General features: G+C 51.2%; 1 protein-coding gene across 2 annotated transcripts in view; it reads right to left on the reverse strand.

Moving 5' to 3' along the window:
• Positions 1 to 6,102: 6,102 nt before the first annotated feature.
• The window catches only part of KHDRBS3 (KH RNA binding domain containing, signal transduction associated 3), a 165,712-nt gene continuing 157,992 nt past the window's right edge, over positions 6,103 to 13,822 (reverse strand). For both annotated transcript variants that reach the window (XM_059902056.1, XM_059902055.1), the window contains exon 11: positions 6,103 to 6,697. The gene's annotated coding sequence lies outside the window, so the exon portion shown is untranslated. The remainder of the gene's footprint in view (positions 6,698 to 13,822) is intronic.

Raw genomic sequence — 13,822 nt, forward strand, 5'->3', positions numbered from 1 at the left:
TAATCGTGTAGCATTATTTGGTAGCAGATGAAAATAATCTAAAACACTGGGAAAATAATCTAACAACACTTGTTGTTGGCAAGTCAGAAGCAGAGAAGATAGGCACACTGCTTGATGTTTAATGCAAAAGTTTTTCTAAGGTATCTACAGCTTGACCTAAATTATTCAGTATAATAGAAGTGTAGGAAAAAGTAGGGAGGTGAATATTCTGTGATACAGTTGCACCATTTGGTTTAAGATGGAGAAGTTAAGCAAGGGAAGGAACAGCTCGCCTGGATCAAGCCTGCACAGCCTTAGGAACGATTGATAGGGCATGTGTGGTCATTATGAAAATAGTCTGTGGTTTCCCATTATGAACTCGGAATCCCTTTCAATCCAGAGAATCCAGGCGGAGAGGCCTACACAGGGCCCACGCTCCTGGGATCTTCTTGGGCTTGGAGCTTCCCCTACAGCTGCTCTGCAGACAGCACCGTGGCAACCACGGGGGCCCGAGGTGGCTCTGGACTCAGCTGCCCGGTGGACTTGCCCTTCGCGTCCCTCTTTGGAAGATTTTGGATTTTGCCCCCTGCATCATCATCTTTGGAAATCATGAATTTCCTGCCCACAAAGGGAAGCAGATCCAATCCCCTCTGCCTGCACCGTTGCGTTATGATTCGCTTTGGGTGTTGACGTTGATGTCCCCTCGACAGCCGGCGGCGGCTTCCCCAGGGGCCCGGCCTTGGGCGAGGGAAGCATTTTGTTTGGGGAGATCGTCCTGCATTTTGCTGAGCAGAAATACCACGTAAGGCTAGACCAGAGAGCTAAAGGGGCTCTGGTTTTTAGAAACCCTGTGTGATCTTCCCGCCCACGTGAGGGTGGGCGCGTCCTCCCCGCACCCCGCATATGCTCAGCCCGCCCCCGGCTCCACCCTATCACCCCAACTGCTGGCTTCTGAGAGTCCCTCCACCTCACCCCGAGGTGGTGACAGAGAATCTCCGTCTTAGCGATGGAAGAACCGAGGCTCAGAGAGCTTCCACGTGGCTCAGCTGATGGGGAAGGAGAGGAACGGGGAAGCCTGGGCCTGGCTCTGGAGAAGCAGCCAGGGGTTAAGGGTGATAGGACATCGGGGGTTAACACGACACCCACGGGGCCGGGCGCCTCTGTCTGGAACCGCGGTGCTCTGCTACTGGGAGAAGTGGGTGAGGAGTCCCTCAGTGGGCAGCCTCTTGCTCCCGGCTGGTTAGACCGGTCGAGGCAGGGCCCAGCCGGCGGCCAGGGGGCCGGGGTCCTGGGGCGGAGGCGGCCAGGGCCTCCGGGAGTGATGGCTCTGGAACCAGCGGGGAAGCTGGGCCGAAGCCCCCTCGGGGGCCGCGAGGGTCAAGGGAAGGCTGTGACCCGCACCTGAGGACTGCAGAGGCTGCACCCAGCGCGCCGAGTGCGTGCCCGGCAGCTGGGGGACCACTCGCTGGTGGGCGGAAGGGGCCCTTGCACCTGGCGGGCACTTCACAGGCGCCTGCTGTCGTGGTGAGTGTCGTGGGGAGGGGCGAGTCCTTGTCCTGCCCTCAGGAGGTCACTGTCATGGAAATGAAGGCTGAGGCTCTTCACCTGGGGAGGGGGGCCGAGAGTGGCGTCCACGGTCCCCCTGGGAAGTGCCTCTGCGCATGCGCGCGCCTCAGGGTTCTTCCCGTCCTGGTGCACAGCTGACACCTGCCAAGAGCTTACCACGTGCCAGGCCTCCTCCTGACGATCCCCGGGAGGGGGGCACGACTCTCTCCCCATTTTGTGGGGGAGGACACAGAGGTGTCAAGTAACTCCCCCGGGGCTGGGGGGAGCCCGGAGCAGTCCCCCGACCACACTATCCCGCGGGGGTGGGGGCGGGAAAGGGGGGGAAGGACCACAAGCCTGTGGAGGAATCGACGTGATGTGACTTCTGAAATCAGGGCCGAGCCTGTGGCCCCCTCGCTTGGGGACTCTCTCTCTTGGACCGCTTGCTCTGCGGGAGGCTGTCCGCCGTGTCGTGAGGACCCTTGGGCGGCCTGTGGAGGGGCCCGTGGGACAAGGGCCAGAGCCTCCCGCCAGCAGCCCCATGAGTGAGTCGGTGAGTGGATTCTCCAGCCTCGAGGGTCCGCAGCCCCTGCTGACGGTTCGCACCCTCGTGACAGACTCTGAGCCAGAAACAGTCCCTGATCCCTGATTCTCGACCCTCAGGGAATGCGTGACATTGTAAATGTTTGTTCTTTTAAGCTGCTGAGTCCTGGGGTGGTCGGTTATGCGGCAGTCGATAACAAGTGCACCCAGGTATGGGCTGCAGGGAGCGCGCTGTGCCTCCAGAGGATGCCCTGTGCTGGGTCACCTCCATGAGCCCAAGTGAGGGACAATCTGGAGGACGAGCGTTTGGGGTGAGGGCAGAGCAAGGACAGCGAGCCATCTGGGACAGGCTGCCTGGGAAGGTGCTGTCTAAAGGCAGGTAGGTGGGCGCGGACGTGGGCACCGGGAGAGAGGCCAGAGCCAGGCGGCCCGGGGAGGGACTCTGGACATCACTGTGGGGCCGGAACATGGACGAGAAGCTCTTAGCTTCTGCGCAGAAGCATCCATTTGTCGGAGCTTCCCATCATGCAATGCAAAAGCACCAGGCCTGGGCCACTTTGCAGAAGATTTAAGTCGCACCGAAGGCAGGGCCGTCAGACTAGCCGAAAGCAGAACTCCTTCGGCGTTGTGGTCGTGATTTTCACAACTCCACCAAGGCATCCCTTTAAAAAGCTAGCTCTAAGGGTTGAAGACAGTTAAATACACATTGAAAAAGCCATCAGCTGTTATTTTTAAAACCATGGGAAGTCGCTCAGATCCTTTAAAAATCAAACACTAGAATGGCTATCTCAGCCTGCCATGCTTGAAAGCTGCTGCTGACAGACGCGTCAAGGAGGAACGCCCGCTGAGACGGACCAAAACCAGCTTAACTGGAGAAAAGTAAAGTGGAATTTCAAATCGAAAGACTTTTGTCCAGTTGTTCAGAGCTAAACGCACCCTCTCACACCTCCTCCCCAGCCCCCGTTAGGGGCCTGGCCCGGGGCTGAGCTGGGGACACTGTCCCCTGGGATGAAGCGGGGCCTGCAGGGCCGTGAAGCCAGCGCAGGTCCCGCGAGGAGGCCAGTGACTAACGCGGTGTGACAACCAGGCAGGGGTCTCTGGGGCAGAGCTTCTGGCACCAAGTCTTAAAGGAGGCACACGAGTTGGCAGAATCTCAGTGCTTCCAGATCCCTGTGATGCAAACAGGTCCCAGATCTCCCTCCCCGGGGGCCACGCACTGAGGCCTGGGGGCTCTGAGCTGTGTGTATGCCATCATTTCCTTTCCCTGCCACGTCCTGAAACGGCAGCGAGCACGGAGCAAGCAGAGAGGTGACCAGGCCGACAGGACGCGTGTGCCGAGGTGACACGCAGTGAACGGGTACCGACGGTCCGGGCGAAGGGCCTCGAGCAGCCCCCCGTGAGGGGGACGCACGGGGCACACGGTGCACAGCGTCAGGGCGGCCGAGTGGGGAGCCAGGCCCTGCCGCCGCCGCCTGGCGTACAGAATTAGAGCCACCTGAGGATGGTCGTCGCAGGGGGAATTTCAGGCTGGAGGGGTCGGTAGGGGCCAAACCGCGGAGGGCCTGGGCGACAATCGGAGAAGCCGCGGGCGCCCCAAGGGTGCTGGCCGCGCCTCTTAAGGGCGACGTCACACAGCCCCGGCAGCAGGCGCCCCGGTGCCCGTGCATGTCCCCAGCCGCCGAGCGGTCCCCACCTCCCCGCCTGGCCCCATCCCGCCATGTGCGCTGCTGTCGGCCAGGCCCGCTCCTGGGCTCCTGTCGGGGCGTCTTCCCAGCACCCTCACTCTCTCCCACGCTCTCAAATTTCTCATCTCGAGGCCACAGCCCTCTCCAGCGATACTTAAAAGCAAACTCCTTGGAAGAGTTGATTACACAGGCGGACTTCGCTTTACTACGCTTCGCAGATACTGCACTTCTTACAGATTGAAGGTTTGTGGTAACCCTGCGTTGTCAGGTGATGGTTAGCATTTTTCAGCAATAAAGTCTTTTTTAATTAAAGTATGTATCTTGTTTTTTAGACATGACGCTGTTGCCCACTTAGCATGTTTCCACTGCACCACAGTCTAACCTTTATACGCACTGGGAAACCAAAACCTTTGTGACTCACTTCACTGCTGCAGTGTTGCCTTCACTGCGTGGTCTGGAAGCGAACCCCCAGTACCTCTGAGGTCTGCCTGCTCCACTCTCTCCTGCATCTACCCAGGCCTCACTCTGAAGCAAGGCATGGCCAGCATGGCCTCTACGCGGCTACTGTGTCCAGTCTGCCTCATGTCGCCTGCCCCCTGCAGCAGAGGGTCCCAGCCCTCCTCCGGGAAACCCTCTCTGCACACGCCGTCGAGGGCAGGACTCTCGGTTCTCTTCTTACCTCCCGGCAGCTCCTTCCTGGGCTCTGGTTCTTGGCCATCTCACTGACTTGTACGTGTTGTATGTTCCCTGGGCCTGTTCTCTGATGTCCACACTCAGGCTATACCTTTGCAAGACATCTATATTCTAACGGCTCTCAAATTCCCATCTCCAGCTGAGATCTCCCCTCAAACTTCAGATCTGTATCTTAAACAGCCCCTTCTACAATCTTCCCATCTCAGAAAGAAGTTTCTATTTTCCCAATGGCTCTAGATCAAAATCTTTGCATCATTCAACCTCTTCTTTTCTGTACCTCACATCCAACCTGTAGACTAAGTGTTATCGGCTCTACTTTCTAAGTGCGTCTCAAGTCTGGCCAGTCCTCAGGACTTGCAGGGCTGCCACCCCGGGCCATGCCAGCATTCCCTCTGACCTTCACCGCAGGGGTTTCTAACAGGTCCCCCTACCTTGCCCCACTACCGCCTCTTCTCCACGTGGTTGCCAAAGTGATTCTGCTGAGATACATATCGGATGGATAGCGTTCCTCTTTGGCTCAGTGTGCCCGAGAGCTCCCGCTGAAGTAAAGCTCAGAGATGGCCCTCCACACCCGGGCCCCGCCCCCGCCCTGACTTCCTTCCTGCATCCTTGGGGCTCCTCCAGCCCTCGTGTTCCCACCTCAGGATCCTGGCACCTGTTAGTGTCTTGACGTAGCTCATTTCTTTCCTTTTCTAGGTCCTGGCTGAAACATCACCTTATTATTCCCCTACGGCCCAAAGTCAAGTCTAACCCCTCTTCCCGTGACTGTGCTCTGTCGCCCCCAGCTCTGTCACTGCCTGGCGTCCTCCGGTTTGCGGGTGATGGTCTGGCTCCCCCCACTGGGATGTAAGCTCCTCGAGGCAGGAGCCCCTCTGCTCTGTCCTGTGCTCTCACACGCAGGGCGGTGCCCAGCATGTAGGAGGCTCTCAGTAAATGTGTGCTCAGTGAATTTAAGTGATACAGGCAGCACAGTGTGAGGCTAAGACTAAGGCAGCAAGAGTGAGGCTGGGAGAAGGGGGACAGACAGGAGGTGAGCTGGACAGTTCGAATCCCTGGGATCTCACTTGCAGCTTTATGACTGTGTCCCCAACTCAGGAGGGGAAAAGGCTGCAGGCAGAAAGGGAGCTCAAATTCTTCCCCACTCATGACAGTCTGGCGCCCGTCCTAAAGTTCCTGCTTGTTTAGGATTAATTCCACACAGGGGCGCTGCTGACCATGCTCTGGTGGGCGCCCACACCCACTCACTGCAGCACTGCCGCGGCCCTCTGGTCGCGGGCCTTTATTCCTTGCACTTCTGAGATGGAGAAACACGTATCTGACAAACGCAAAAGTGCCAACTGCAGGAGTAGAAGATCATGTCTTTAGGGTGCATCACGAGAGGATAAGGAAAAGCAAACCTATCAGAAGTTGTTCTGTGCTTTTAACACAATGCTCCCAACACGGTACCCTGTAAAAAGTGGTGAACGCCTTGAGGGAATGTGTCTTTGAGGTAAGAAAGTGACAATTTAACAATGCACAAGACTGTTCCCGAAATTCCAAGACTAGGAAGCGTGTTGTGTGAGCTTCTAGCGGAAGGAATAAAACGCATCCTCCCGGGGCGTACTGAATTAAAATCACAAAGCACCAGTAAGTGATGAAAAGAGAAGGAACTGAATCATACTGTCCATGGGGATGATGACCTTTATGTTCCACAACAAATTACAGAGGCATGAAAATCGGGTTTCTATTCTGACAGTGCCACCGCTTCCCGCAGAAGCCTTTATAATTAACCTTCTATGTGGCGGCGTACTTTTGGCATAACACGTTCATCTTTATTGGTCCATAACTGAGTTGGATAAATCATTTTCAAAGCTGGAATTTGCGCTGACGCTTGACTTCTTGTGAGCTGTGAGTTGCAGCCATATATGGTTCTCAAGTGTGCAGAATTTAGAGCTGGGCTGAAATAAGCCTTTGTTTTTCTAGGTTTATATTAAAGTAGAAGAGATTGAAATGGGCAGCCTTTGTTAAGCAATACACAAATCATTTGTTTTCTGTTATGAGGAGACAAAGAAATTGATTTTCTTTCCCTTTTTCAAACAGACTTTCCAAATTAAAAAGCATACTACTTTATAAAACATTTCATGAAACACAAAGTTGTACAAAAAAAAAAAAAAAAAAAGATGATTTTCAAGTTCTCAAGTGAATTCATTTACTGACTAGGCACGTTGGTGAGTTGATTATTCTTAAGCAGTCCATAATTGGAAGGAAAGTTCCTGAAAGAGAGGAAAATGATATGTATTTGTATACTTCAAGTAACAAATTATTTACACTCTGGTGGGAATGGCAGGATTTAGGCAGAGGAAGCAGGCAAACTGAAATTTGACAGAAATGAGAATACTTATGGAAAACAATGCAAAACAGAATTGTAGAGATTCAGGACGTAAAGTATTTGTGTTCAGGGAGGCAGATGAATGATTAAACAGCACGCGACGACGACACTCCTCCCCGCCACGACGTGCACGGGAAGGAGGCTTTCGCAATGGCCACGCCTCTTTTCACGCGGAACTTCCCGAACTAAAACGTGCAGTGACTTCCTGTGGATGCACACTGGCACTGCCCTTGCCTTCCTGCCACCTGAGAAGAGACTCAGCTTTCAGGTATATTTAGACAAAACTTTATTTACTAACTAACACCAAACAATGTATTTTGACGTGCTAATTACAACAAAACTGTTGTTTCAAAACCCAAGCGGCAACCAGAAGGAAACAAAACACGAAACAGAATCTAATCACAAGGGAAGACGCACCTTCGCCGGGCTTGCTCCTCACTGCTCTGGTCACAGGTGCGCAGGGGGAGGGGGACCGTCCTCGAGGCTCCCTGTGACGTGACCCAGCCCTGCCCACCCCTCCCGCCTCCCCCCCCCACCGCCCACCGGCACCTGCCCCTTAGTTCCCAGCAACTGCTTACTCGTCCCCAGACACACGAGGACCCTCCCTTCCTCCCCCGACCTGCACCAGCCTGGCAACTCTGACATCTCCTCCTCCCGTGTCTGCTTCAAGATTTCAACTTAACTGTAAACCCCGCTTCAGGTTTCTCCTCCTCTGTGAAGCCTTTCCCTCCTCGCCCTTCCTCGGCCAGAGCTCGTGACCTGTACCGCTGCACCCTCTGCCTTCACCTCGCCTCGCCTGTCATGACCGCTCGCGGCGCCAGGGACAGTGCGCCTTGGCCCCCACATGCGGCACCGGTGTGCCAGGACGAACCAGACACAGACAGTTATTTTAAAGGCTAATACTTAAAAAAAGGAAACAGCTAATACAGTGCATCTATTCATTAGGGTACTGTTTAATTCATCAGTGCCTATTTCTTGAATGGCTTGATGACTGCGTGCTCTTAAATTACACATGACGGACTTGCTCCTGACCCTCGAGGACTCCCCGGGACTGCAGGACAACCCACACGTCAATCAGCAGATCAGAATTAGGGGTTCGCCACTTGGGTGCTACTGGCCAGTACTCTCAGAGTGAAGAGAGACAAGGGTTCTTTGGGCAGAAGGAGAGAGAGAAGATCTTGAGGAACCGGCAGGCTCTGGATACCCAGAGAAGAGGAGAAGGTGGGCAAAGATATGGCGGACGGAAGGGCCAGTGGGGGCCGGCTTCCTCAGAGAGACCGTGGGCCCCTTAAGAGCGGAGGCCTCCCCTTCCCCGGCTGTGTCCACAGTGCTGAGCACAGGGCCTGCCGCTGCAGGTCGGCCTTAGAATCCATCGGCTCGTGAAAGGAGGCTCCAGAAGTGAGAGGAGACCAGCGGGAGCCCGAAGAAGGGTGGTCTTTCACCATCCCTGTAGGACACAGCCGCGCCCAGAGCTGTCCTCACTCACTCACTCACACGGGGATCCAGCCCACCACGTGCCCACCTCCGTGGGAAGGAAAGGCCACTGTGAACCCACTCTGCGCGGGTGAGTTTTCCGTGTGGCCGCAGGTGCCAACAGTTGTACACGGTGATGGAGAGTATAGCACTGAGGGTTCAAGCTTCCTTCAGAAGAGCATATTAAGATACACCATTACCTCTACGGGGAGCAATATAGTAAGAACTCTAAGAAAATATAATGACTCAATAAATCTACCTTAGAAACTTATTCTACAGATGTATGCGAACGTGCACAAGAACAGAGATGAAGGGCTATGCTTTCTAGCACTGTCTTTAATGAATGCAAAATACTGGAAGCAAAACTACATGTCAACAGTTGTTTAAATTATGGTGCGTTCATATAAATATTATTCAGCCAATAAAAAGAAAAACATACCTTTATAATTTAAAATGATAGAAAATGAACTCAAAGATATACTCTAAATTGAAACAAGGCAGGTATAAAACAGTGTACTGTTCTCTATGTTAAAAACAGTAATCATTAGTCTGTGCAGAAGCAAAGCACATGTTTTTCTATCTCTGGAAAAAAAACAAAAAACAAAAAAAACCCACCAAGACCAACAGCTGCCTCTGGGTGTTTGAGGGCAGGGGTGGGAATTAAGACCAACTTTTCATTGTTCCCTTTTTCCGAAGTTTTGGATTTTGTACCGAGCACATGTTATCACCTACTAAACAAAGGGCATGTTTTTGTTTTCCAACTTCTCCTTTTCCACTGAAAAAGCCAATGGTTACCGAAGCCAATTATCTCATTTCCACTGATAAACCAAACTAACAGTGAGAAGGGCTCAGTGTCAGTATTTTAAGAATTACAGCGTCGTTTGCTCATTAATCCATTCAGTCATTCGCCCCTCAATGAGCACTGTCAGTCCCCGCTTTGCGCCAGGCACCTCGCCGGGATCTGGACGGAAAGTCAAATGAGACGTGGTTCTGTCTTTAAAGAACCTGAAGTGACGCCACTAGAGAGAAAGACAAACACGTCAACAAGTGAGCAGAGATCCGGCTTCAGGAGGGCACCTCCGGCCCCACGACTCACGGCGGCGTCTGCTCATCTGTCCCACCTCCTTGTTCTGAGAGCCTGTTGGGCGCTAGGAAGTGTGGCGGGGAGCAGACGTGGGGAGGTGAGGAAAGGCGTGGATCTTGCCCTGGTGCTCGGGTGAGCTCTTACATACGTGCATATGCGAATGGCAATGTTTAACAACCTGGTAAATTCTCTTCCAGTGGAAGAATGACTCTAACTTGACCCGATGAGGCCGGTGAAGTCCTAATCGACCGTCCCGTACCAGGAGACACCAGGTCACCTTGTTCATTTCACTCATCACATACACGACGGCTGTGCTAAGCCATGGTACCTGCACTGAAGATGTTCACATTCGGGGTGGGGGGGAGGGATGGAGAGGAGAGTAAACAGTCAATCGTAGGACCCCATTTTGCAGATGAGGGCCCTCCAGTAGGGATTCTGCACCCAGGGAGATGTGGAGACACTGGGCCAAGGAAGACTTCCTGAGCGAGGTGATGCTTCAAGTCTCACTCCAAAGTTGGACAGACCAGTACTGACCAGCTATATCGAGAGCTTGGGAGAAGAGTAAGGAAATGTGATTTCAGGCAGAGAATGGCACAGATATCAAAGCACCGTGAAGGGTATTCGAGAGCAAGGCTGGAGCAGAGCAAGGCTGAGAGCGGTATGGCGGGTTGGGGGAGCAGCTGGAGGGGCGGGCCGGGCCAGGATGGTGCGCTGGGAGCCACGGAAGGACTCACGCTAAGACAAGAAAAACAAGTACAGCAGTCGGTGCTGATCCCTGAAAGATAACCAGATTCCTGGAATAAGAATCCCATTCAGAATCAACTCAACTGGAAAGGATTTTCCATTAGATAAGGGGAAGATGGAATTCAGATTTTAAAATGTTCCACAACCTTCCTCAAAGATGGAAACAGAATCAAGCATAAAGTGGATTTTGTTATTTTAAACATAATGATGGATTTTTTCTTTTCTATTCCTACAATATAAATCAATATAAATAGTACATCACTATAAATAATAGATATGATTTGCATATAAAATAACTAACTTTATTATGTATACTTATCACATATAACCTGTAAAGCGGCTTAACTTGGTTAATTAGATTTTTGACTACATTTTAATTTTTTTCTTCAAATCATCTGTTTTAAATTCTGGGACCTGGGGCTTCCCTGGTGGCGCAGTGGTTGAGAATCTGCCTGCCAATGCAGGGGACACGGGTTCGAACCCTGGTCTGGGAAGATCCCACATGCCGCGGAGCAACTAGGCCCGTGAGCCACAACTACTGAGCCTGCGTGTCTGGAGCCTGTGCTCCGCAACAAGAGCGGCCGTGATTGCGAGAGGCCCGTGCACCGCGATGAAGAGCGGCCCCCGCTTGCCGCAACTAGAGAAAGCCCTCGCACAGAAACGAAGACCCAACACAGCCAAAAATAAATAAATAAATAAAATTAAAAAAAAAAAAATTCTGGGACCTGTCTCTCTGTACACAGTGACTAGAGTCACTGTCTAATTTTGAGTTAGACTATTACTATTTACATGAGTGATTTTTTTTCTTCCTTTTTTTGGGTCTCTGTGAACTATTCCTAACCATTCCTAACACTGCCTATTACGAATCATACTGATCACACCGACAGTGTCATTCTTCCATATTCACTGTCTTGCTCAACGCTTTCGGCTGCCAAATCCTGCGCTGAGAGATGGAACAAAAGGATGGAAAGGTTAGGCCCCCGTTTTTTAAGGCTCTCACCATCTGGCTATCAGATCAATAACCAGTGCAAACAGAGGTTTGTACAAAGTTCCTGCTGGAACACAGGCTGAAAAAGGCACCAGCTCTGCCTAGGGGGATGCAGCAGGGCCAGCTCAAGGGTGAAGAGGCTATTTATTACATTTCAGCGTGGGCTCACCGTATTTAAGCTTCTTAGCAGGACTTGCAAGATCCTTCATTATGTGCCCCTTGCCCACACAGACAGCATCATCTACAGCTTTCTCTAATTACCTAAATAATCGAAATTTCCTAGATACCTGTGTTTTCTTACGATCCAAATATCTGCATAAAGCAACAAGCAGGAGCACGTACCTAGGCTTGTGCCAGGCACGCTTCTCGTCCTCACAGCTATACTGACGTAGATTTCACTATTGTGTCCATTGTACGGATGGGGAAACTGCAGTTTAGACTGAAGTTCAGTAAGGTTAAGTAACAAAGCTGGCAAATGACAGAGCTGGGTACGACTGCTTCCAAGAAGACCTTCCCTACGTGGCTGCCTTCTACTGGTCCTTACAGCCCTGCTGGCACCCGTCCCACCTCCGCCACCCCGCCTGGCGTCCATGTCTCTCCCACGCTACATCTGTCGTCGTCCAGTCACTGGCGCCTGCCTGGCCCACTTCCCCAGCAGACTGTTGTCACCACTGCGTCTCCACTGCCTGCAGCATAGCAGGTGCTCAGCCAGCGTGTCTGCATGAACGCTGATACTTATTCAACTTGCAATATCTTGAACAAAGCAAGATTCGGAACCTAACTACAGCCAAAGAATCTCTCCAGGGAGGAATCTGGGGCAGGGTGGGACAGAGACAGAGGGGCTGGTTATCAGTCACAACGTCTGCCAACACTCAGTGGTGTGAGGCTTACTTCTAGGAATACAAGGCGCCATAAAAATTAGCCCCTGCCCTCAAGGAGCCTTTAATCTCATGGGAGAGCGAGTGCTAGCCCAGAGAGCGGACAGGGCAACAGCACGGTTAGGACAAAGACTCTGGATCAGAGTGGATGGTCCAAAACTGGCTCTACCAGTCATAGGGCCTGGGATCCGACACAGTGATCTCACCTCTTGAAGCCTAGGCATCTTCCTCTGTAAAATGGAGATGACACTCACCTCCTTATCACTGTGAGGATTCAATGAAATCATTTATAGAAAGTGATTAAGCACAGGCTTCGTCATAATGGCAACTTATAACCAACCTAAGTCATATGGTATCAATACTACAATGAAGGAGTATAAGCTAAGCACACTATTTCAGAGAGCACGGAGGGATCGTGGTTTCACTGCTGAAGACACGGAAGGGAGGGCGTGGGGCCGAGTCCTGAAGGATGGGCATGGTTTCTAGGGGCAAAGGCCCAGGGGCAGCAAGTGCTGGTGTGTCATCTACCAACTCCATCCATGCCGAACTACTTGAGCGTAAGGTCCACGCCCTATAGATCTCTGTGTTCCTGGTGCCTCCTCTGTGTCTGGGGAAGAACCCGCGCTCAGTAAACGCTGTCAAATGAGAAGATAAACGAATCCCAAGGGGGTAGACAAAGGCCAGGGGAAAGATCTGGGAAGGATGCAGTGGGCGCTTAGGGACAGGAGAAGGCTGCTTGTCTGCAAGTCCTCCTATTGAAACAGGGAGAAACGAGGCTCAGCAGAGTATTTGCCGAATAAGGGAAGCCCTAGAAAGCCAAGCAGAAGAACTCCGGCCCCCGAGCGTTTCCGGTGGTTCCTGACCTTTCCGGCCACGAGCCCTTTGTGCAGTCCAGTGGAGCTGTGGGTTCTTCAATAAAACGGAAATAAACAGAAAACTGAACAAGTCCTAGGAATTAGCTCTTAAGACTATCGGGGGTTAACCCTCCAGGGACCTGTCCATAACTTCTGATTAAAGGAACCTACACTTACTATTCAATATGCCAATTCCTAACAACAACAACAAAATTACTTATTAAAGAAAATAGTGAAAAATTTTCAATATAACATCACGAATTGAAAAAATATGTTATATATCACATTCCCTTTCCGTACAAGAAGAGAAGCACCAAAAAAAAAAAAACCAAACCCCAAAAAACAAACAAACAAAAAAGAAACAAAAAAACCCAGAACACTTATTTTGATTTATGAGAGTGAAGAGAACTATTTTCTTCCTAAGAGTAATTTAATTATTTTAGGTTAATTTTGGTGATTAAGGAAAACCAAAAAGCTCATATATTTCCCCTTCATACGAAACATGCATGTTCAACTTCAACAATTAAACTGCGTTATTGTTATCACCTTCCAGGTTACAAAACACTCTCACAACACCGCCTCACTTAATGCTCAGAACAACTGCGAGAGATGAGCGAGGTCCTCAAAGGGGGTCTTGGCCAGCGTCACCCAGTGAGGGGCAGGGCTCAGATACACACACTCTTAAGTAAGATTCTCTGGAATGTCGGGCCCTAGGCAGTGTTTCTGATGGTGTAGGAAAAAACAAGAATATCTAAAAAGTGAGACCTAATTAAGGACACCTTTCCTTCACAGATCCCTATTTTAAAAATTTTATGAAACAATTTTATAAAATACACCTTATCATATTTATCTTATTAAAAGCAATAATTTGTTTTGCAAAACTCAAAGTAGAAAAGGACACACACAAAAATCATACTTTCACAAGCTTAAGATGATTACTGTCAAAAATTTCCAGCATACAAGCAGCTCATGCAGCTCAATAACAAAA

The sequence above is a fragment of the Balaenoptera ricei genome, chromosome 17 (genome assembly GCF_028023285.1).
Source record: "Balaenoptera ricei isolate mBalRic1 chromosome 17, mBalRic1.hap2, whole genome shotgun sequence".
Classification (NCBI taxonomy): Eukaryota; Metazoa; Chordata; class Mammalia; order Artiodactyla; family Balaenopteridae; genus Balaenoptera; species Balaenoptera ricei.